Here is a 26,351-nt window from a genome sequence, read left to right on the forward strand (position 1 = left end):
CGCCTGGAGGGGTTGGGCATTGGAGACACCGTATTGCGGTGGTTCTGGTCCTTCCTCTCTGGCAGGTACCAGAGGGTAGCACTGGGAGAGGAGGTTTCAGACCCGTGGCCACTTACTTGTGGGGTGCCACAGGGTTCCTTCCTCTCCCCGGTGCTATTTAATATCTATGTGAAGCTGCTGGGGGCTATCATCAGGAGTTTTGGGGTGCGGTGTCATCAATATGCAGATGACACGCAGCTCTACCTCTCATTCAAATCTTCACCAAGGTTGGCCATAGAATCTCTGTCCAAATATCTGGAGACGGTGAGTGGCTGGATGGGGAGGAATAAGCTGAAGCGGAACCCTGACAAGACTGAGGTACTTTTGGTGGGAGACAAGAGGAGGCTGGGGGATGTTGACCTGGTGTTGAATGGGGTACGGCTACCTTTGAAAGACCAGGTCCGCAGCCTGGGGGTCATTTTGGACTCCCAGCTGTCCATGGAGGCTCAGGTGTCAGCTGTGAGCCGGACAGCGCTGTATCAACTCCATCTGATATGGCGGCTGCGCCCCTTCCTTCCCAACCATCTGCTCCCATCGGTAGTACATGCCCTGGTCTCCTCTCGTTTAGACTACTATAATGCACTCTACATGGGGTTACCCTTGAAGACGGTTCGGAAGCTGCAGCTGGTACAGAATGCGGCGGCTCGCCTGATTAAAGGCAGCCGCCGGCGAGATCACATCACTCCAGTGCTGAAGGAGTTGCACTGGTTACCAGTTGTTTTCCGGGCCAAATTCAAGGTGTTGGTTTTGACCTTTAAAACCCTATATGGTTCCGGCCCAGCCTATCTTAAGGAGTGCCTCCAGCAGCACCAGACAGGCTGCTTAACAAGATCAGCCTCAGATGTCCTTCTCTGTGTCCCATCAGCCAGGACAGCTAGACTGGTGGGGACAAGGGAGAGGGCCTTTTCTGTGGTGGCCCCCACTCTGTGGACCTCCCTCCCTAGGGAACTCTGCCATGCCCCCTCTTTAATGAGCTTCCATTGTGCATTAAAAACGTGGTTGTTCAGGCAGGCATTTGGGGTGGGTTAGGGTATTTTAGAAAATGTTTTTACTGTAGAATTTTATTGTTTTAAACTGTTTTATGCTATGTTGTACATCGCCCAGAGTGGCTGGGTGACCAGCCAGATGGGCGATTAATAAATTTAATAATAATAATAATAATAATAATAATAATCATCTTGCCATAGTATGGAAGACTTACTAGGTGACCTGTGTGCTTGCCTGTTCAGGCTGCTGTTGGGTGCTAACTTTGATGGATAAATGTCCTTATGGTTCTTTATTTCTAAACTGGACTTGTACAAGGCAGCTCTTCAGATAGAGAACTCTCCTCTGTTAAAGAGGACACGTGGACACCCTAGAAAACTCATGTGCCTGAACCTACATAAAATACTAGCAGGCCTACCAGTATACTGGAGGAAGTGGTTTGCCAAAGATTATTAGTTTACCTTAAACAAACAAACAAAAAAGGTGTAACCATTAAAATATGTCCTGAATTTAATATTAATATTGTTAATTTATATCCATATGTAAGTTCCTATAGTTTTCTTTATTGGCTGAGATTAATAAGGGCCACTGCAATACAACAAGTGAAAACTAATTTTTTTTAAAAACTACCTATTTACTGTAGTTGTTTTTACTCTTTTATAATAAATTAGTTTGAGTAAAACCAGTAGTTTGCATTTAATAATTAAGCCCCTAATATTTCTAAAAGTCCAATTTGTTTTGGACATTATGCAATTTAGTAGCAATCATATTACTGGTGCTTCAAGTGCCTTGGCAATATTCTTGTTAATTAAAGAAATGCACATCATGATTCAGAGGAATCATTGCACAGACATTTCATTTAGGAAGAAAAATATATTGTCACAAATGTTCTTTCAGGGCTCTGAATTCAGCCCCAACTAGAGAGCGATAGGGAGTCTGGGATTTTTGATAGGGAGCCTGGGATTTTGAGAGCGATAGGGAGTCTGGGAAGAATTCTTTCAAGACTCTGAAATCAGCCCCAGCTAGAGAGCGATAGGGAGTCTGGGATTTTTCCTTGCCTTGTATGGATTGTATTGTGCTCTTCTGTTGTACAATCAGGAGTATCCATTGAAGTAAGCTCCAATTTACTCACAGGAGGCGATTGGATTTTCTGATTGGTCTTCGTCACACTTGTTCTTATCTCCCGTCACAGAATTGGACTTTGTCTTTATGTTTCTTGTCAGCTAATATTTTATGGGTGGCACTACACATTACATGTAACGTGGGCCTACTGCCCAAAATGGCATCCCTGTCGAGTTTATTCAGGCCTGTCTCAGGCAGCACATTTTTGATGCCATGAAAAGGAAGAACATTTAATTTATTATTATTGGGTTCATCTAGTCCTAACTTAAATCCCATGGGTCTACTCTGAGTTTAACTAAGTCTGGAGCCAACCCATTGAAGTGCTTATGGAATTTTTTGCCTCAGATGCAAAAATAATGTGGTTTGTTGGCCTATGCATGTTGACTTGGGTGGATGGGTGACGCCCCATGCTGCTCCACCACAGGAAGCAAAATGTCTTGGGCTGTCCCTGATTCTATTATTTTCTTTTAATTTGTTTATGTATTTATCCATTCATTCTTTCCCCTCTTCCCTGAAACATGTAGGGTCACTAACCCTGTGTCGTGATGTCATCTCATGACATTCCCAGCCTCCGCTGAGTATCCCTTCCTGCCTCAATGGTGATGGGAGAAAGCCTGACTGGATTTCATTCATTCATTCATTCATTGTATTTCTATACCACCCAGTAGCCAAAGCTCTCTGGGTGGTTCACAACAATTAGAACCACAAAATATAGCACAATATACATTATAAAAATGTAAAAGTTTAAAACTATGGTATTAAAAAATAAATAAAACCTAACAGAGATGCAGAGAGTTAAAATACAATAACAGATTAAAAACAACAGAACTAAAAGACTAACATGCCTGGGAAAATAAAAAAAAGTCTTCACCTGGCACCGGAAAGAGCACAAAGTAGGTACCAGGTGAGACTCTCTGGAAAGTTCATTCCACAAGCAGGGTGCCACATCAGAAAAGGCCCTCTTCCTGGTAGGCACCCATCTCATTTCCTTTGGCAGGGGCTCCCAGAGAAGGACCCCTGAAGTTGATCTTATGGTCCAAGCAGGTGCACATGGGAGGAGGCCATCCTTCAGATAACCTGGCCCCAAGCCATTTAGGGCTTTGAATGTTAATACCAGCACTTTGAATCGGGCCCAGGCATGGACTGGCAGCCATTGCAGATGGGAAAAGTACTGGCATAATATGATCATGTTGGCCAGCCCCCGCAGTGATTCTATGGGAGAGCTTCTCATGGGGCTGCTGTTGTCAGTTGCAGCTAGGGATGGTGTGGGCACCTGATTTGGTCCAGGAGTCCAGCAGACTCCCCACCCACCCATGCCCCAAAGACATTTCCGCCAAGCCTCTGCCCCTGCTCAACTCTCCCACTGCACTTGCCGAGCCACCCCCGCTCATGCGGGCCCCATCCTCCAGCGTCGCAATTGCCATTTTATGAAAAAACACGGTGATCGCGAATATGTCCATGTAGAGCTGCTGTCAGGGTTCCCTTTTTGCCCGGCTGAGAACTCCCAGAGCCAAATCAACACTCAGACCAGAGGCTGCATTTCCAAGGCTTTAATTCCATTTACTCTAATGAAGCATACAGATGCAAATTGCTAGAGACTACAAAAGAAACAGCTTTCAGGGAGTTCAAAGGGAAACCACAAAAGTTGATCTCTGTTTGGGGAAAAAGGCAGCCAGCAAGCACTCTTAACTTAAGGGGTGGGAGGGGAAGATCTCCCCCTCTCCCGTGACATGTCCGGGTGCAGCTGTTGACACTGAGCCAATCGGGCAGAATATCAAAGTTCAGCCCATGTGACTTCCCAGTGTCTGTGTCTGCGTCTCACATCTAAAAGTTCAGTCTGTTCTTCTCTCACCTCCCCCTGTCCACTATCACTCTTGGGGATGTGTGAAGGGAGGTTGGGGTCTCCATGCAGCTGTGCCTCTGAAGCCTGGGAAAGTTCCTCCCCCACATGTAGCAGCTCTTCCTCAGAATCTGAACGACTCTGACACTCTGTATGCTCAGGGGCAACGCTGCCAGTGATATGCAAAATGGTGTCGTGAATCGCCCATATACGCAAGTTTACAGGCATAAATAACCCACTGTGCCTGTAAACTTGTTGCGTGTATGGGCGATTCACGGAGCCATTTTGCATATAGCTCTATGTGTACATAGTTGCGATAGCCATTTTGGGGGCAAAATGGCAATTGTGCCACCGGAGGATGGGGCCCAGGTTAGTGTGGGTGGCTCAGTGAGCATGGTGGGGGTCAAGCGTGGGTCCTGGGTGCACAAGCTGGGGCAGGGGCTGGGCAGGCATCTGGAGAAACCGCACAGGTGGATGCCCGTCCATGCCTAGTTGCAGCCCGGCCCCATCTTGAGCTAATCAATAGGCCCACTGTATGTGTATGCAAAGGTTTGTGAGTAGGGGTGTACGGAACTCACCTTTCCGAGTATGCAAGGGGGTCCACGGGGGGGGGGGAGGCGATCCGTCCCTCCTTACGGAATTCTCCCCAGCTGGCTCTGCTCTGCGGCAAGTCCGCAGAGCCGCCAGCCAGGGCTGCCCACAGCCAGACTTCCGTCCACTGCAGGGCTGCGGCTGCAAATGGCGTCTGGTATACGGGATGCCATTTGCATCCCTGCCATTTTCCATGATTGGCTACATAAATATTTACGTAGCCTATCACGGCAAAGAGCAGGGACGCAAATGGCATAGCGGGTATCATTTGCGTCCCTGCCCTTTGCCGTGATAGGCTACATAAATATTTACGTAGCCAATTACGGCCAATGGCAGGGATGCAAATGGCATCCCCTATGCCAGATGCCATTTTGTTCCGCAGCCCAGCAGCGGATGGCTGCGGAACGAAGATGGCACACCAGACCAGCTGCCGTCAGGTAGGTTCCATCCCAGGGGGGATTTCAGGGGGTGGCAGGGGGGGATAGTCCGTTTCACCATGGACTCCAGGGGGCTGGATTCCAAAGAATCCAGCCTCATTGGAGTCCATGGTGGGTTTCTTCCGCCATCCCTATTCATGAGGCAGCATTCAAACAGGTGGACTGCTGCCTTACCCCCATGCAGTCTGAAGTGGCACAGTCCAGTTTTACCACATGGCCTGTTCAGTAAGTAGGCTGACTTTTATAGCAGCAGTCCCTGATGCTTTGTCAGTCTTTGATGATGTCCCTTCAAGGAAAGCTGTGCATGCCAGAACAAGCGCAACCTTGAATTTGCAGCAACCTGGCCACAGGCGAATTTCATTAATTAGGGTTTTAATTAAAGTCAAACTCTTCTGCCCATAATGTCACCTTCATTCCACACCCTTCTGTCTATTAGGCCAAGGAAGTCCACACACCCTTCTCACAACAAATAATGTATTATAGCATACAGTAGCCCCTGCCTCAATATCTACAATGATCTCAAGAACCACCAGAGACAAAATGGGACCCAGAAACTCTAGCCCTATATTTTCAGTTTAACTCCAACCACATATGGGTTGTTTTTATTCTATAGTTTTATTCTGATTTTATATTGTAGAAATCAAGCTGCTGGTTATACATTAGACCTGGGAAAGATAAGTCAGGAAACACTGCACACTGCATTCAGTTCTTTGATTCTTTATTTTCGGTTGGGGTGGGGTGTTTCTTAAAAGATGTGCATGTTTCAATGGGAGATTGAAGGCATCCTTCATATGCACTGTGACCATTTGTCCTTCTTTATGGAGGATACAAATACAAATCTTGCATTTGAAAGGCTGTCATAAGAAAGTCCTCAATTTGAAGGGCTGTTCAAGTCTGATTTAAAGATAAAGAGTGATAAGAAGGGAGTTCAGGGCCTGGAATCACTTCTCCACAATTAGCACCCAGACACCTGGTCACAGTATTCCCACTATGATGAAGTGTATTGTGCAGGCTGATGGCATTCTGACCTATTTGAGCACTTTGAGCCCTCCAGCCGTGAAGTTGGGCTCTAAAAGGATAGGAAAGGGGTGCACAGGAGAGGTAACAGAGGCCACACACCCAGTTAAAACTTTCCACACACACACCCCAAAACGGTCTCCAGTTTGGTGCACTGTGCATTACATCGCAGATACTATTATCACCATGCACTAAGGACAGCTTACTGATATTAATTAGGTTTGTGGAAGAACGGATCCTTTCCACTTGGCCTAGGTGGGCATGGCTAAGCCAGCCTGCAAAAGCAGGATAAGCCTCATTAGAGAGGTGATAAGCAAGTTGCACTTTTCTGGATGCAAGCAATTTAGGAAGAGTACCAGCCCAGGCAAAAGCCAGCTTTCTTAGAAACTGGCACCTAACATTACATCTTCCATCAGCTGCCAATCACGCTGCTATCACTATCAATTTACTGTAGGAATGTCAGAGAATTCCACGACGGATCTCGGTGAGGCTGAATGCCAGTGCATTCGGCCCCCCAAAATCCGTCGCGGAATGAAGCACCCGCTGCCCCCACCCCACAAAAGGCGTGTGAAATGGAGCACTTACCTACTCCCATCCACGTTGCTTTGCGAATGGCGGCCGTCCTGCGGCCGCCATTCACTTCCTCCTCTTCATAGCCGTGATAGGCTACATAAATACCTACGTAGCCTATCACAGCTAACGCAGGGACGCCATTTGCGTCCCTGTGGAGTCCATGATAGGCTACGTAAGTATTTACATAGCCTATCACAGTGGGGGGTGGGAACCCAGCGTACGCAAATGGCAATGGCTACCTCCATTTGCGTACGCTGGGTTTTTTCCCCCTGCCGTGATACGCTACGTAAATATTTACGTAGCCTATCACGGCTCAATACAAGGACGCAAATGGCGGTGGCTACGACAGCCGCCATTTGCGTCCCTGCAGGGCTGCCCAGCAGCCGGATGTCCGGCTGCGGGCGGACGGAGCCTGCCGGCGGCTCCATAGCTTGGCCGCGGAGCAGAGCCGGCTAGGCAGGATCCGGGGGGAGGGATGGAGCACCCCCCCACACGGATGCCCCTGCATGGAGCCAGTTAAGGGATTCATACATCCCTACAATTTAGTGGATGCAAGTGCACATGAATAAATCTGAAGGGGGGATCAAGATATACATATGATATACAGTTAGAGTCATTGTTTCAGTGGAGTCTGGCTCTGATTTCAGTGGGCTGTGAATCCATTTTGGGTTTCAGTCAGAACCAGCCAGAACTCCAATGGATCGATCCAAGGTCTTTAACCCATTTTGTGGATAGGGTCCAGCACTTTGGATAGCTCTTTTAGAGTTCTGGCTGGTTCAGACTGAAACCCAGAATGGATTCAAACCCCACCCAAACTGGAGCCAACAGCCTCCACTGAATTGTTCCTATACTGGGAGATTATATATATACACACACACACACACACACACACTCCAACCGTCTTTTGTGTTGATGTCTTTTGTGTTGATGTATTTCCTCTTTTTGGAGCAGTGTGTAAGTGGCCACCTTATTCCTATGAAATAATCCCTGCTCACTCTGCATGAATGGGAAAACTGCAGAAATCAAGCTGTGATCGAACTTGAAATTTGTGCAAATTTCCTGATTTATGCAACTTTCCTCCATAGACTAATTTAGCTTGCAGGGGAGATCTGCGGAAATTATGAACATTAAGCAAAATTGAACTAGGAAGTTGCACAAATGGAAGGCGAGCACATATCCCGCAATTTGCAAACATTTTTGGCAGACACATGCTCGCACTCGTGATCGCGTTCGGGGCTTTGAACAGGGCATGCTCACATGTTTTGCAAGCAAAAATGAAATTCTTATATATCCCTACTTAAAGTTCTTACTGCCCATAACTAGGGATGTCAGAGAATTTCTCCATGAATCTCGGGGAGTCCGAATGCCAGCGCATTCAGCCCCCCAAAATTGGTGGAGAAATGGTCTGCCCCCCCCGCCCCCCTGGGAAGGGACTTACCTTGTGCGAATGTCCCTGGCGGTGGCGGCTCCGGCAGCGGTTCGGCAGCGGTTCGTCGGCGGCGGCGGCGGCTGTGGCGGCCAGTCTTCCGACCGGCTGCCGCCGCCGCCATTTCCAAGTTAAAAAAACAACAACAGCAAATGTGATAGCCTACGCAAAGATTTACGTAGCCTATCATGGCTAGATTTTTAAAAAACACCGTGATAGGCTACGTAAATGTTTACGTAGCCTATCACAGCTAGGTGAAAAGAAAAAAAAACAACCCGTGCATACGCAAATGGCGGCGCCCATGGGCGCCGCCATTTGCGTTCCTTATTTTGGCACGTGTAGTCTACGTAAACATTTACGTAGACTATGGCGAAAATAAGGAGAACGCAAATAACGTTCCCCTTATTTTCGCCGTAGTCTACGTAAATGTTTACATAGACTACACTTGCCAAAATAAGGAATGCAAATGGCGGCACCCATGGGCGCCACCATTTGCGTACACGCGGTTTTTGTTTTTGTTTTTCACTCAGCCGTGATAGGCTACGTAAACATTTACGTAGCCTATCACGGCTTACTGCAGGGATGCAAATGGCGGCGGCTATGGCCGCCGCCATTTGCATCCCGGCAGGACAGAAGGATTTGCGGCCGGAGGGACGGGGCGCCTCCCCCCGGCCAGAATTTCAGGGGGGAGGGACGGGGCGCCTCCCCCCCACTGCGAATCATGCTTTGGGATCAGGTAAGGGACTTTCGTACATCCCTACCATAACTAAGCCTTCAGAGAGGCATTTCAATCTTTTAGAATGGGGGGAAAAACTGCACCAAAGCCGAGAAACCATCAAACTGTTGGTGGTTGAAGGAAAGGGAGTGGGACCAGGGGAAAAGGGGTTGTATATCTGGTAAACCCCAGATGTCCAGTTTGAGACTCCAGATGGGCTGGTTATGGCTCCCAGACTGACTTTCTGCATCTCTGACCTATATGAAGAACACAAGAAGGAAGAAGAAGGAAGCTAGAAACATTCTTGTGCTCTCTAGCAAATAAGGGGGCGGGAAAAACACCCCAACCCATAAATCCTTAGATGAAGGAATTATGCCAAGAAATAAAGTGTCTGGCTTTGTTGACTGTATTAAAATTTAATTTCTATCACTTTCTGTGTGCAGTGATATTTTCCAATTTTCACTGTTCTCCACACAGTATATGAATCTGTATTATAATATGATTGGTGCTTGTGGCTTTTCATTTCATTGCTCAGTGCTATTAACATTTTAGCATCCTGTTTTACAAACCTCCTGTTTACTTAGCGCTGAGAATGCATTTCAAAACCTGCCCAGCTGTATTTATTTCAAAGTTCTTCTTTGCATCTCAGATGCCACCTTACGTGGTGATGTTTATAATTTCCATAATACAGTCAAAAGAGCAATGGTATAACCATTTCATAAGCATGGCTTTGCAAGTCTCAAAGCAATACGAAAAATATGGAATAAATATATGCCATTTAGAAAAGCCCAATTTTCAGGAGGAATGTTTTTTATTTTTTTCCTATAAGAAGGAACATATAATCTCCCCCTGTTTCCTATATGAAGGATCTGATAATTTGGGGGGAATATAAATGTTACCAATACCTTTCATTTAGAAAGCAATACCTAACGGAGTGCCTCTCCTGGCATGAACCTACCCATACACTATGCTCGACATCTCAGGCCCTCCTCCAGGTGCCTCCTCCGAGGGAGGCTCAGAAGGCAGCAATGAAGGAGAGGGCCTTCTTGGTGGTGGCCCCCCAATTATGGAACAATCTCCCTGACAAGGCCCACCAGGAGCCAGCATTGTTATCTTTTTGGCACCATGTTTGACACTTCTCTTCTCTCAGGCATTTGGCAGCATTTGATGAGGTTTTAATCAGGTCCTGGACTTTTCTTATTGTTGATTGCTTTTAAATTGTTTTAGAGATATATGTGTGTCTGTGCGTGCATGCTGTCTGCCTGCCTGTCTATATGTCAATACGTAAATGGTTTTCATACTTTATATAGTGTATTTTTAATGGTTTTTAATCTTTATAAACTTCCCAGAGAGCTTGGGCTATTGGGCCGTATAGAAATGTAATAAATAAAATGACATGAAAGCAGGAAGTTGGCAGGAAACGAAAGTGATTTTATAAGTTAGTTAAGCTGTGAATTGTGAATGATAATCTATACTGAAACCATCATAACCATAAACTGTTTTATGGGCCCACATTCCCTCAGGGGATATCTTGCAGACCACAAAACAGGTGTGGACAGATCCAGTTGGTGATAGGTGGGACTGAAGTCAAAAATGTGTGGGACCAGTGCTGGAGGTGAACCACTCTTTTTCTTTCTGCCATGCCCTCTCTCTCTCTCTCTCTCTCTCTCTCCCCCACACCACCCAGAGTCATCCCAAGACATTTTACTGCCTGAGGCAAAGGTCAATACACCCAACGTTCCACTTGCAGAAGCCAACCAGATTGGCAGTTGATCCTTACTTCGACAGTAGTGATAGGACAGCATTCTTCATAGCACCTGAGGGCAAAAGGGTAGCTTAGGGGGTGCAGGGCAGGCTCCATGGAACACAGAGCTCTGTCCTCCAACACAGGTAAGGGGCTGCCCCCACTGCCCCAGCCACACTGCTCAGCCTCTGCCATCTTGGGTGGCCATGTGCCCTACTTTATGGAGGATAGTCCTCTATTTGAGGGGCTGTCCAGTCCAAGCCTGATTTAAAGATAAAGAACCAGAAGGAGTAGAGCAGAGGTCTTAAAGGTGCCCATCCACAGTCAACCTCTGGACAAAGGACTGAGCAGGCACACAAATCATCTGGTCAAAGTTTTCCCCACTATGTTTGCTGCAGTGCATTTCTATTTCAAGGACTGCAAGTGTTGATAAATTAGCATCTGCACATTTAAACTAGCACATGCATTTCTCTTTTGTCCTCTTTTATGACGATGTGTCCTCGTTTTAGCGTTTTGGCCACCCTACTGTCTAAAAATAAAATACCTCATCCACAACCTCATACTCACAGCACAAAAGGGAAAGCCCCCCCCCCCCACACACACACACCAGGCAAGGCACTGTCAAAGAGCAGAAAGACGCAAGTGAAGCTCAGTCTTGGACTAGCACAGTAGCCATTAGCACTTGGGACCAGTAATTTTTTTTGGGGGGGGGGTCCTCTGGCAGGAATTGGTGCATTATATCCAGTAGTAGGGATAGTAGGGATGTACGAAAGTCACTTACCTTTTCGAAGGGTGACATTTGCGGTGGGGGGGAGGCGCTCCGTCCCTCCCCCCGAAATTCTCTCTGGCCAGCTCCGCTCCGTGGAGATTCCGTGGAGCCGCCGGCTGGGGCTGCCCGCAGCTGGACATCCGGCCGCTGGGCAGCCTGCAGGGATGCAAATGGCAGCTGCTGTAGCTGCCGCCATTTGCGGTCCCTGTATTTTGCCATGATAGGCTATGTAAATATTTACATAGGCTAAAATGGCAGGAAAAAAAGGGAACACAAATGACGGCAGCCGTAGCCGCTGCCATTTGCGTTGGCTGTTTTGTTTTGTTTTTTGCTGTGATAGGCTATGTAATTATTTACTTAGCCTATCTAGGGATGTACGAATCCCTTACCTGTTTCTGGTCGGGGCATCTGCTGAGGGGGGGAGGTGCTCTGTCCCTCCCCCCAGAATCCTCGACGGGGGGGAGGCTATCCGGTCCTCCCCCCCGGAATCCTGCCCGACCGGCTGTGCTCCGCAGTGGCTCCGCGGAGCAGCCGGCCAGGGCCGTCCGCAGCCGGACTTCTGGCTGCGGACGGGCTGCTGCGGACGCAATGGCGGCCACCGTAGCAGCCACCATTTGCGTCCTTCCAGGTGGCCGTGATAGGCTACATAAGTATTTAGATAGCCTATCACAGCATGCCCCCCCAAAACCAAAAAAAACCCGGCGTATGGAAATGGTGGTGACTACGGTGGCCGCCATTTGCGTTCCCTATTTTTCGCCCTTCTAGCCTACATAAATATTTACGTAGGCAATTACAGCGGAAAAAAAGGGAACCGCAAATAGCGTAGTGGGCGTTATTTGCATTTCTTTCTTTTTTTCACCGTAAAAGCCTACATAAATATTTACGTAGGATAAAATGGCAGGGGGAAAAAGAATGCAAATAGAGCCCACTACGCTATTTGCGGTTCCCTTTTTTTTCACCGTAATTGCCTACGTAAATATTTACGTAGGCTAGAACGGTGAAAAATAGGGAATGCAAATGGCGGCCGCCGTAGCCGCTGCCATTTGAGTACGCTGTTTTTTTTTGGGGGGGTAGCCGTGATAGGCTACATAAATTCTCACATAGCTTATCACAGCTGCAAGGACAGCAATGGCGGCCTCAGCAGCCCGGCCGTGGCTGGCCAGGAGACCAGCCGCCGCTGCCTCCGCCACCGGAACTGCCGCCGCCGCCAAATCCGCCGCATCCACCCAGGTAAGTTCCATCCCAGGGGATTCCGTGGGGTAGGGGGGGCAGGAGGCCATTCCTCCATGGATTCCAGGGGGCCGGATTCTAAAGAATCTGGCCTAACTGGAATCCATGGCGGAATTCTCTGCCATCCCTAAGTCTATCACAGCTATAATGAGGAAGCGAATGGCAGCCGCAGACGCAGCTGCCATTCGCAAGTCAGCACGGACGGCAGCAGGTAAGTGCTCCGTTTCGCATGCCTTTCATGGGGGAGGGCAGGGGGCTTCGTTCCGCCATGGATTTTGGGGGCCAAATGCACTGGCATTCGGCCTCACCGAGATCCATGGCGGAATTCTCTGACATCCCTAAGTGATAGTCATTCAGCCGAATATAGGCATTCAGCAGTGGAATGGAGAAAGAGGCAATGTTCAGTAATCCACCCTCCACCCCGCAGCCCCCCTTTCCCAGATCTGCTCTGGAGGCAGTGGAGGCTGGTGTCTCCAATTTCGGTGGGGCTGTGCATCCATGCTGGGTTTTAGTCAGAACCAGCCAGAACTCTAAAGGAGCTATCCTAGGTGCTGAACCCCCAAATAGATTCAGCACCTTGGATAGCTCCTGTAGAGTTCTGGCCGGTTCTGACTGAAACCCTGACTGAAACCACAGCCCTGTCGAAATTGGAGCCACCAGCCTCCACTGTCTGGAAGGTCCCCCAATCTTCCAAAGCAGACTTTGGGGGAAACACAGAAGATACAGTGGGATGGTGGAATCACTGAAATCACACACACACACACCCATTCCACTGTTAGATGCCTTCCATCACTGGAGTGGCCACCATTGGACAAAGTCCCCAAATCTTTGTGTCATGTGTACCTTAACAGCATTTCAGATCCTGCTTTCTGATGTTGTAAGGCTCTTTGTTACTTTGAGTTGAACAGAGGAAAGAGAGAGTGCAGGTACCACATCCAAACAGCCATTACTATGTCCTACATGAATCATGTTTACAAATTGTAGGATCTGTTTTTCATCACAGTTAATTAAGAAGTGTAATCAAAAGCAGCAATGGAACACTTTGACTTGGAAGAGATCACCGCCACTTCAGAAAGTATTTGAAACATTTGAGATTATTATCTAGCCTCTCCTTCATTGCCAAAATACTAGTATCACAATTAGGAATCCTGATATGTTCCGTTGAATAGTCTTTAGATAAGAAGACAAACTAAACAGAAATACAGTACCACCAAGAGACGTAACAATTTAGGAGATCAAATATTGGTTACGCCAGTTTTCTTGAACAGTCCAACTATGCTGATGGCCTTATGGAAACATTTTTTTTTCTATCCATGCATCCATGTAGACATTGCAAGATCCACTTCAGTATCTCGTAATCTTGCCTCAGGACACATAACTCGACTGGAGCCAACAATAATATTTTCAGTGTTCCACTTTCCACAGTCCATTTCTCTCTGGCTGGATTTCCTGACCAGTTATTTGTTTTCAGTGGAGGAAGTAAACTTGGCACACTCCTGTAGTCACCCATTTTCATTTGCAATATTTTAGTAGGGTTGCCAGGTCCCAACCCAGAGACTGTGTCTGTTACTTTAATTGCTGAAGAGCAGAAAGTCATTAATCAGGACTCTGTTCCAGCACTTTGGCAAAGCATTCTCCCATGGTTTACCTTCTATAAGAAAAATGGCTCCTTTATTAGTAGTAATAGTATTATACCTAAAATAAATCAACATTAAAAAAAAATCATACACAGTGGTCAGATCTGTCTATAAAAATAACACCCCCAAAGGAATGTTAACATTAACATGAGCATTTCAATGTCAAGAATACATTGCAAATGACATTTTATTTGGAAAGGGTTAAAATACCAGCTAAATAACAGTTAAATGTGTTTTTCCTTCGTATGAATAGAGATGATATCATTTACTTCTTTTTGAAATAAGGGGCCTATTGACTTTTAATTTGAGTGGCAACATACCGGGAAGGCAGGCTCACATGGGAGAAGCTTCATCAGGATCGGGGGGGGAAGGGGCAGAAGGTCCTCCCACCACCCAGCAATCCTGGCACTGTGGTGAGATCACTGTTTCAACCATGATCTCAGAGGGGATCACTAGAGTAGGTGGTGGGTGGGTGGGATAAGCTTTAACTTCCCAATCCCTAGTGGTCTCATCCTTGCCTGCTGAGATGCAGGTTGGGATGTTGGAGAAATCTGCAACACAATTAAATGAATTTGGATTTTTATGAATCCCACCTGCAGATTTCACAGTGGACCGACTTTTCCCCAGTTGAGTAGATTCCAAGGACTTGCGGACTTTCTGGAATTTTGTGCAGATTTAGTAATAGAAAAGAATGGATTTTTTTTTAAAAATGGCAAAAATGCACATTTCCCCCATAGGCTAAAGTGTGAAAATGCACATTTGGGGAGGATTTGCACATTTTGGAGGGATTTTGTGCAAATTCAGACTCTTTTAAAAATAAAATCCAATTCTGTCGATGAGTGGACAATGGAATGAAAGGTGCCTGACAATCTGCAAAACGCAGACGGACTGGATTTTGCCATATCCATACCTCTAGATGTGAGTGGGTAGAAGTGTGTGCATGTGTGTCCTTGTGCATTTATTCTTATGTGAATAAAATGTGTTCTTGCCTGGCACCAAGCAAAAAACAGTGGACACTAAGTGTACAGATTGAGGGGTGGGGGCATTCCAGAGGCAGTGGGCCACCACTGAGAAGGCCCAGACTCTGGTCTTCCAGCTGATTTGCAACAAGCAGCAGGCAACCAGTGAGGGTCCTGCTCAGGTGATATGAACACCTGGACATGTCCACACAGGAGCAGGCAGTATGGAAGCTACCTTGGTCCCAAGAAATGGAGAACTTAAGATGTGCTAACTCTTAGATTTAGGTGTTCCTTGGGCAAGTCACCTTCAGGGTAACATGAAAGAGGGCAGGTGCAAAACCTGTGAGAACTCTCTCACACTCTCTTCAGCCTTCTCCACTTCCCTGAGCAAAGTGAAAACAATGACATTTTGGGGTGGTAGACACTTTACCAGGAAATGCCCTACTACAGCTTTTCACAACCTGGTGCCCTCCAAATGTGTTGGACTACAACTCCCAGCATGCTGGGAATTGTAGTCCAACACATCCGGGGGCACCCAGTTGGGAATGGCTACCTTCCTACCCTACCACACTCTGGAGCTATCCATGGTCCTGAAGCTTAATTCAACAGCTATGTCAATTTGCCCATTTGACTTTCTTTTTATTTATTATTTATTACATTTATATCCCACCTTTTTTCCTCCTTAAGGAACCCAGCACAGCATACACAATCCTCCTCCTCCTCCTCCATTTTATCCTTACAACATCAACCCTGTGAGGTGGGTTGGGCTGAGAGTCTGTGACTGGCCCAACATCACCCAGTGAGCTTCCATGGCTGAGTGGGGACTAGAACCTGGATCCCCCAACTCCCAGTCCAACACTCCAGCCACTACACACAGTGGCTTAAAAAAAAAAAAGTTAGGTGCAATAGTGCTTAAGGCAGCTAAGCCTCCGCATCAAAGATGCAAATTCACACTGCAGCGTGTTTAAAAGAGATGGGTGTTGAATGCTCTTTTGTAAACTGCAATTTTCTTTTAAACTGACTGTTAAGAATCAAAGCACCCATTCTTGTAGGCAATAAATAAGACAGTATATACTGACATGGCATTCATAGGAAATGGAGAAAGTGGTGGAAAAGATCTCTCTGTGGATATTTGTAATTACCTCAACTGTATATCTTACAAGTTTATTTTGAAACAAGGATCCAAATTATGTTGGGAGAAGGTTCAGACTCTTGTTGACACCCTGCAGCAATTGTTCTTGGTTTATATGGTACAAAAAGTGCCTTGAAACTCTTCATTCCAATTTCTGAATACAAAGAGTAAAAATAAATAAAGTCATCCAGTTACATGGGACTCTGAGTCCTGATACAATTGGGGTTCATACATGTGTACAAATGGGTGACTGAAGGATCTTGTCTATCATTTATGAGTTTGTTGCATGAAACGCTGATATAGCTGTGGCAAACCCAGTTCAGTAGTTGAATTCATGGTGGGAGTGGGTAGGCAAAGGGGGCAGCTCCCTTGGCTACATTTCTAAAATGGGTATGGGAGGTCGGATAAAATTAGGGTGAGTGACAGGGGCTTGTGGATTTCATAAAAGGGTCCTCCTATTTCTTATCCCACAGTTCAGATACTGACTAGAGAATGGTCACCTTGTCAGCTTCTCTGTCTCCTGCATCCCAATGTTTTGTTTATTTTTTAAAATTTCAAGTCCTAAATATTTGTGAATTTGGCAAATTCTTATCAGAAATTCTCATCTATCTGCACTAGCCAAATTCAGTAGGTACAGCTATTCTCAGAATGGAGAAGACCATTATGTACCTGCCCATATGTAGCTGTTAAAGATGAGGAAGAGGAACCTGCCCCCACAAAGACTGACAGAGAGAGAGAGAGAGAGAGAGAGAGAGAGGGAGAGAGAAGGGTGGGTAGGTGGGTGGGTGGGTGGCAACCCTAATTAAGTACTAACATGGTTGAATACACAGGATTCAAACCCAGACGTTTTAGAGCAAAGCACTCAAAGCCCTGGGACATCAGTCAGTTTCAGTTTTTCCCATGTGTTGCTGTTGTTGCTGTTGTTGTTGTTGTTTCAATCTCAATTTCCTTTTGCCCTGCATATGGAGAACTTTGTGAATATTTGTCAATTTTTATCAAAATCAAACTGAAACAAGATTCTCTCCCATACAATACTGTATTGTATTGCATTCTTTAAAATATTTTTATTTTATATATTTTAACTGTTCATAGGGCACTTTATGAACTTGAACACACTCCGGGAGAGAGCGGAGGACAGGAAGGCCTGGCGTGCTATGGTCCATGGGGTCATGAGGAGTCGGACACGACTGAACGACAACAACAACATGGCACTTTAGTCTTTTAACTGTTTTCCATCTGTAGATAACATTAGTTACTAAAAATATGAATAATTAATCCCTAATACTAGGGATCCCCTTCATGGATCACTGCCTTGTTGTGGCGAAGGGGCTTGCGTAACTCAGTGAAGCCATAAGCTATGCCATGCAGGGCCACCCAAGACGGACAGGTCATGGCGGAGAGTTCTGACAAAATGTGGTCCACTGGAGAAGGAAATGGCAACCCACTCCAGTACTCTTGCCAAGAAAATCCCATGGAACGTATCACAAGGCTAAAAGATATGATGCTGGAAGATGAGCCCCTCAGGTCGGAAGGTGTCCAATATACTACTGGGGAAGAGCAGAGGGTATTTCCAAGTAGTGCCAGAAAGAGTGAAGCGGCTGGGCCAAAGCCGAAAGGAAACTCAGCTGTGGATGTGTCTGGTGGAGAAAAGAAAATCCAATGCTGTAAAGAACAATATTGTTTAGGAACCTGGAATGCCAGATCAATGAACCAAGGTAAGCTGGAGGTGGTCAAACATGAGATGGCAAGCTTGAACATCGACATCTTGGGAATCAGCGAACTAAAATGGACAGGCATGGACGAATTTAATTCAGGTGACCATCATATCTACTACTGTGGGCAAGAATCCCTTAGAAGAAATGGAGTAGCACTCATAGTCAACAAAAGGGTGGGAAAAGCAGTACTGGGGTACAATCTTAAAAATGATAGAATGATCTCAGTACAAATCCAAGGCAAACCATTCAACATCACAGTAATTCAGGTCTATGCCCCAACCACTGATGCCGAAGAAGCTGAGGTTGATCGGTTCTATGAAGACCTACAACACCTTCTAGAACTAACACCAAAAAAAGATGTCCTCTTCATCATAGGGGATTGGAATGCTAAAGTAGGAAGTCAAGAAATCACTGGGATAACAGGCAGGCATGGCCTTGGTGTACAAAATGAAGCAGGACAAAAGCTAATAGAGTTTTGCCAAGAGAACACGCTGATCATAGCAAACACTCTTTTCCAACAGCACAAGAGGCGACTCTACACAAGGACATCACCAGATGGTCAATATCGAAATCAGATTGATTATGTCCTTTGCAGCCAAAGATGGAGAAGCTCTATACAGTCAGTCAAAACAAGACCTGGAGCTGACTGTGGCTCAGATCATGAGCTTCTTCTTGCAAAATTTCGGCTTAAATTGAGGAATGTAGGGAAAACCACTAAACCATTCAGGTATGACCTAAATCATATCCCTTATGAATATACAGTGGAGGTGAGGAATAGATTTCAGGGATTAGACCTGATAGACAGAGTGCCTGAGGAACTATGGATGGAGGTCCGTAACATTGTTCAGGAGGCAGCAACGAAATCCATCCCAAAGAAAAAGAAATGCAAGAAAGCCAAGTGGCTGTCTGATGAGGCTTTACAAGTAGCTGAGGAAAGAAGGGAAGTGAAAAGCAAGGGAGAAAGGGGAAGATATATGCAACTGAATGCAGAGTTCCAGAGAATAGCAAGGAGAGACAAGAAGGCCTTCTTAAATGAACAATGCAAAGAAATCGAGGAAAACAACAGAATGGGAAAGACTAGAGATCTCTTCAAGAAAATCGGAGATCTCAAGGGAATATTTTGTGCAAAGACGGGCATGATCAAGGACAAAGAAGGCAAGGACCTAACAGATGCAGATGAGATTAAGAAGAGGTGGCAAGAATACACAGAAGAACTATACAGGAAAGATCTGAATGTCCCTGATAGCCATGATAGTGCGGTCACTGAACTTGAGCCGGACATCCTCGAGAGTGAAGTCAAGTTGGCCTTAGGAAGCATTAGTAACAACAAAGCTAGCCGAGATGACAGTATTCCAGCTGAGCTATTTAAAATCCTAAAAGATGATGCTGTTAAAGTGCTGCATTCAATATGCCAACAAATTTGGAACACTCAACAATGGCCGCAAGACTGGAAAAGGTCAGTTTACATTCCAATTCCAAAGAAGGGCAACGCCAAAGAGTGTTCAAACTACCGCACAATTGCGCTCATTTCACATGCCAGCAAGGTGATGCTCAAAATCCTACAAGCTAGGCTTCAGCAGTATGCGAACCGAGAACTACCGGAAGTACAAGCTGGGTTTCGAAGAGGCAGAGGAACTAGAGATCAAATTGCCAACGTTTGCTGGATCATGGAGAAAGCAAGAGAATTCCAGAAAAACCTCTATTTCTGCTTCATTGACTACGCTAAAGCCTTTGATTGTGTGGATCACAACAAACTGTGGCAAATTCTTAAAGTGATGGGAGTACCGGACCACCTTAGCTGTCTCCTGAGAAACCTGTACGAGGGTCAAGAAGCAACAGTAAGAACCAGACATGGAACAACCGAGTGGTTCAAAATTGGGAAAGGAGTACGACAAGGCTGCATATTGTCACCCTGCTTATTTAACTTATATGCAGAGTACATCATGAGAAATGCTGGGTTGGATGAATCAGAGGTTGGAATTAAGATTGCTGGGAGAATTATCAACAACCTCTGATATGCAGACGATACCACCCTAATGGCAGAAAGCGAAGACGATCTCAAGAGCCTCTTGTTGAGGGTGAAAGAGGAGAGTGCAAAAGCTGGTTTGAAACTCAACATTCAAGACAGCAGAGGATGAGATGGCTAGATAGCATCACTGATGCAATAAATATGAACTTGAGCACGCTGCAGGAGAGAGCGCAGGACAGGAAGGCCTGGCGTGCTATGGTCCATGGGGTCACGAAGAGTCGGAGATGACTGAACGACTGAACAATACTAGGGATGGACAGTTGCCTCTGTGTCCACACTTGGTGGGCACTCCAGCAGCCAGCATTGCCACTCGTCCAGGCGAGCTGGGCCATATGAGCCCCTGGAGGGGTCGGTGTCCCTTCTGCTCACATCTGGGCCTGGCTTGCATGGACCCTTCCTCTGCCCATCCTCCTCTGTGGCTGCCATTTTAACAGAAGATGGGGGCCCTTGTTTTTCATAAGTCTATTGTTGCACGCAACAGTGGCCCTAAGGGCCATTTCTGCAACAATAGACTTATGAAAAACAAGAGCCCCCATCTTGGGTTAAAATGATGGCTGCAAAGGAGGACAGGCAGAGGAAGGACACAAGCAACCAGCTAGGAAGTCCTCCTGCCCCACCAGTGCCACTGCCACCATGGTAGCCAGGATGGGGGGGGGAGAGGAGAAGCGAGTGCCTCTCACCTCTCCTCTTTCCCCCATCATGGCTACCATGGTGGCAACAGTGGGGCAAGAAGATGACAAGAGGGAAGCCATCTTATCATCTTCCTGCCCCACCAGCACTGCTGCCACCACAGTAGCCAAGATGGGTGGGAGGAGAAGGAAGCAGCGGCGCTGGCAGGGCAGGAGGAGAACCTGCCCCTACTGTCTGTCAAGCCCTCACACTCTCCTTCCTTGGAAGGGAAGGGAAGAGGCCTAACCACCATTTTGGCAGCTCATAGTGAATGGTGAGCTGAGCCTGGGTGCTGCTGAGCCCTGGGGCTCTTGGTGGCCAGGTCTGTCAGGGCCCCACTGTTCAGTGAGCGGGGTCCGGGAGGCCAAGCACAAGGGAGTCCGCCAGCCTCCTGGACCCAGTCAGGCACCCACAACAACCCTAACTAATACTGATTCAGTTGCCATGTTGGATGTGAACCCCTGCTAGCACTATAGAAATCTCAAGTGCTCCTATCTGTGTTTCTAGACATTCTGTGGAGAATGCTGCATTGCAAACAAGTGTGTAGTTATAGTTTTCTCAGCTGAATTCATTAAAGAAAAGAAAAGAAAAGCCCTTATCACAAAGTTCTCGCTATTCAGAAGAGCAAGAGGATAAGGGAACATATTGAATCCTGGAGAGGCAAAGTCAGGAGCACTCTGTGCATTTTCCTTGATAATTCTGGGGCTATAAATGAAAGGCTGCAACATCATTTCAGTTTTGCATCATTTAATAATATTGTGATATATTGTTATGTCAGCTAGGAAACAGGATATGACCCTCTGATGTGTGAGAATGGGACTTTCTTGAGCAACTATGAAATATGTTGTTTCCTTGATGCTGCTAACATCTGAATATACATTCACCTAAGAAGGAGAACATATTTTATACATCAACCCGCTCAAGCGTTGTCCTTCACAATTAGGGTTGTCAGAGAAATCCAAAATGGAATGGATTCAAATGACTTGAGAATTTTATGAATTCAACTTGCATCTTCTAGAGTAGACTGGCATCTTCTGAACTGCGCAGGTTTCATGGACTTAGGGGCCTTTTTTAAAAAAAACTTTATGGCACTGCATGCAAATTTTGTGGTTTATTCATTCAGTCGCTTCGACTCATCGTGACTTCATGGACCAGCCCACACCAAAGCTTCCTGTTGGCCGTCGCCACCCCCAGCTCCCCCAAGGTCGAGTCCGTCACCTCCAGAATATCATCCATCCATCTTGCCCTTGGTCGGCCCCTCTTCCTTTGGCCTTCCACACTTTCCCTAGCATCAGCATCTTCTCCAGGGTATCCTGTCTTCTCATTATGTGGCCAAAGTACTTCAGTTTTGCCTTTAATATCATTCCCTCAAGTGAGCAGTCTGGCTCTATTTCCTGGAGTATGAACTGTTTTGATCTTCTTGTAGTCCAAGGCACTGTCAGAATTTTCCTCCAACACCACAGTTCAAAAGCATCTATCTTCCTTCACTCAGCCTTCCTTATGGTCCAGCTCTCGCAGCCATAGGTTACTACAGGGAATACCATTGCTTTCACTATGCGGACCTTGGATGTCAGTGTGATGTCTCTGCTCTTCACTAGTTTATCAAGATTTGTCATTGCTGTCCTCCCAAGAAGTAAACGTCTTCTGATTTCCTGGCTTCAGTCAGCATCTGCAGTAATCTTTGCACCTAGAAAGACAAAGTCTGTCACTGCCTCCATGTTTTCTCCCTCTCTTTGCCAGTTCTCAATCAAGCTGGTTGCCATAATCTTGGTTTTTTTGAGGTTTAACTGCAACCCAGCTTTTGCACTTTCTTCTGTCACCTTCATCATAAGGTTCCTCAGCTCCTCCTCACTTTCAGCCATCAAAGTGGTATCATCTGCATCTCTGAGATTGTTAATGTTTCTCCCAGCGATTTGAACTGCAGCCTTGGATTCATCAAGCCCAGCATGTCGCATGATGTGTTCTGCATACAGGTTGAATAGGTAGGGTAAGAGTATACAACCCTGCCGTACTCCTTTCCCAATATTAAACCAGTCCATTGTTCCGTGGTCTGTTCTTACCATTGCTACTTGGTCATTATACAGATTCCTCAGGAGGCAGACAAGATGACTTGGTATCCCCATACCAGCAAGAACTTGCCACAATTTATTATGATCCACACAGTCAAAGGCTTTAGAATAGTAAATAAAACAGAAATAGATGTTTTTCTGAAACTCTCTGGCTTTCTCCATTATCCAGCAGATATTGGCAATTTGATCTCTAGTTCCTCTGCCTTTTCGAAACCCAGCTTGTACATCTGGCAATTCTCATTCCATGAATTGCTGGAGTCTACCTTGCAAGATCTTGAGCATTACCTTACTGGCGTGTGAAATAAGTGCCACTGTTCGATAGTTTGAACATTCTTTAGTGTTTCCCTTTTTTGGTATGGGGATATAAGTTGATTTTTTCCAATCTGTTGGCCATTCTTGTGTTTTCCAGATTTGCTGGCATATGGCATGCATCACCTTGACAGCATCACCTTGCAAGATTTTAAATGGTTCAGCGTTGTCTCCTCCTGCCTTGTTATTAGCAATGCTTCTTAAAGCCCATTCAACCTCACTCTTCAAAATGTCTGGCTCTGGCCACACCATCAAATCTATCCCCAATATTATTATCCTTCCTATACAGATCTTCTGTATATTCTTGCCACCTTTTCTTGATCTCTTCTGCTTCTGTTAGGTCCTTGCCATCTTTGTTTTTGATCATACCCAGCTTTGCCTGGAATTTACCTCCGATGTTCCTAATTTTCTGGAAGAGGTCTCTTGTCCTTCCTATTCTATTATCTTCTTCCACTTCTGCACATTGCTTGTTTAAAAATAATTCTTTATCTCTTTTGGCTAACCTCTGGAATTTTGCATTTAATTGGGCATACCTCCCCCTGTCACTGTTGCCTTTTGCTTTCCTTCTTTCTTGGGCTGCTTCCAGTGTCTCAGCAGACAGCCATCTTTCCTTCTTGGTTTTCTTTTTCTTTGGGACGTTTTTTGTTGCCGCCTCCTGAACAATGTTGTGAACTTCTGTCCATAGTTCTTCTGGGACCCTATCTACTAAATCTAGTCCCTTAAATCTATTCTTCACCTCCACTGCATATTCATGAGGAATATTAGTGGGCTCATATCTAACTGATCTGTGCGTCTTCCCTGTTCTCTTTAGTCTGATCCTAAATTGTGCAATAAGAAGTTTGTGATCTGAACTACAGTCAGCTCCAGGTCTTGTTTTTACCGACTGCATAGATGTCCGCCACCTTTGGCTACAAAGGATGTAGTCAATCTGATTTCAGTGTCGACCGTCTGGTGAAGTCCATGTATAAAGTTGTCTCTTGGGTTGCTGGAAGAGAGTGTTTGTTATGCACAGTGAGTTGTCTTGGCAAAATTCTATCAGTCTATGTCCTGCTTCATTTTGTTCTCCCAGACCATGCTTGCCTGTAATTCCAGGTGTCGTTTAACTACCCACCTTAGCATTCCAGTCTCCTGTAATGAAAATAACATCTTTTTTTGGTGTACTATCCAGTAGGTGCTGCAGATCCTTATAGAACCGATCTACTTCTGCTTCTTCAGCATCTGTGGTTTGGGGCGAATATTTGGTTCACTGTGATGTTAAATGGCTTACCCTGAATTCAAATTGAGATCATTCTGTCATTTTTTGGATTGTATCCAAGCACTGCTTTAGCCACTTTATTATTAATTATGAAGGCTACTCCATTTCTTCTGTGGTCCTCTTGTCCACAGTAGTAGATCTGGTGGTCATCTGAGGTGAAGTGGCCCATTCCAGTCCATTTCAGTTCACTGACACCCAAACTGTCTATATTTAATCTTGACATCTCCCCAGTAACCACATCCAATTTGCCCTGGCTCATAGATCTTACATTCCAGGTTCCTATGTGTGTTGATCTTTAGAACATCGGATTCGTCATTCACCGCCAGCACCATCGGCTGCTAGCCGTCCTTTCGGCTTTGAGCTAGCTGCATCACCACATCTGGGGCTAGTTGAACTTATCCTCTGTTCCTCCCCAGTAGCATTTTGACCATCTTCTGACCTGGGAGTCCCATCCTCCAATGGTATAGCAACATATCTCTGGTTGTACTGATCAGATCCATTTAGTTTCCATGGCAAGAATACTGGGGTGGGTTGCCATTTCCTTCCCCAGGAATCATATTTAGTGTGACCTCTCTGCCATGACCTTCCCATCTTGGGTGTCCCTTCACGGTTTAGCTCATGGCATCATTGAGGTGCTCAAGCTCCAGCACCATGACAAGGTAACAATCTATTGCTGAAGCATGCAAATTTAGTCAGATGAAAGTACAAATGTTACTGGAAAATATGCTAATATATATTAGTATTGTGCCAAATCCTGGCCCCTATTTTCAGAAATTGTTTTCTGACCTTCAAAAGAGGCATTGTTCTTTCTGCCTCTTTTTCAGGGAGGGGGAGAATTTTGGAGAATTCTTTCCTTGGGGAGGGAGATAGAGTTTCCACATACCTTTTCAAGTTTGGGCAGTGGCTAAAGTATCTTCTTTTTTTTTGTTTTATTTCTTTTTACTTGAAAAATGCCCCCAGCATGAGACTCTTTACAGAGAGGCTTCTCCAGCCCAGCAGCACTTCTTGAGCTCCCATGAGACCATGTGACCTCACCCTTTTCTGTAGGTATCCGGGAAGAATCCCCAGGCTGCAGAATCTTTGCAAAAAAGGCCAAGTTGTTGCAAACAAGAACAAATGGGACTTTTGGAGCTTTAGAAAAACTCTTAGCTTGCTTTCTCTATGTTGCTGCAAGAAAGAGGATTTTTTTTTTTCATTTTTCCAAGCCTCTAAAAGCCCCATTTATTCTTGCTTGGCAGAATAAATCCTGCCATTTATCCTGCAGCTCTGGAGCCCTTCCTGAATGCCTATAGAAGAGGGTGGGGTCACATGGTCTCCTGGGAGTTCAAAAAGCTCTGGCAGGCAGGAGAAACTTCTCTCTAAAGAGTTCTGGGTAGGGATGTACGAAAGTCACTTACCTTTTTGCGGATTGGTTTGCGGTGGGGGGGGAGGCACTCTGTCCTTCCCCCCAGAATCCTTGATGGGGGGGAGGCAATCCGGTCCTCCCCCCCCCCCGGAATCCTGCCCTGCCCTGCCAGCTCCGCTCCGCGGCCAAGCCGCGGAGCCGCCGGCCAGTGCCAGCCGCCCGCAGCCAGACATCCAGCCACTGGGCAGCCCTGCAGGGACGTAAATGGTGGCTGTCGTAGCTGCCACCATTTGCGTTCCTGTATTTAGCCATGATAGGCTACATAAATATTTACATAGCCTATCATGGCAAGGGGAAAAAAACCAGCGTACGCAAATGGCGGCTACCAGCGTACGCAAATGAGCCACCGCTATTTGCATACACTGGGTTTTTTTCTCCCTGCCATGATAGGCTATGTTAAGTATTTATGTAGCCTATCACAGCAGGGGGAAAAAAACCCAGCATACGCAAATGGCAGCTACCAGCGTACGCAAATGAGCCGCCGCCATTTGCGTACACTGGGGGTTTTTCTCCCTGCCATGATAGGCTACGTAAATACTTAGGTAGCCTATCACAGCCTCCGCAGGGACGCAAATGGCTATGAAGAGAAGAGGAAGAGGAAGCGAATGGCAGCCTCAGGATGGCCGCCATTCGCAAAGCAGTGCGGACGGGAGCAGGTAAGTGCTCCGTTTCGTGCGCCTTTTGT

This window comes from Heloderma suspectum, chromosome 3, assembly GCF_057233095.1.
Source record: "Heloderma suspectum isolate Gila_16-S chromosome 3, 16-S_ref, whole genome shotgun sequence".
NCBI classification, from domain to species: Eukaryota; Metazoa; Chordata; class Lepidosauria; order Squamata; family Helodermatidae; genus Heloderma; species Heloderma suspectum.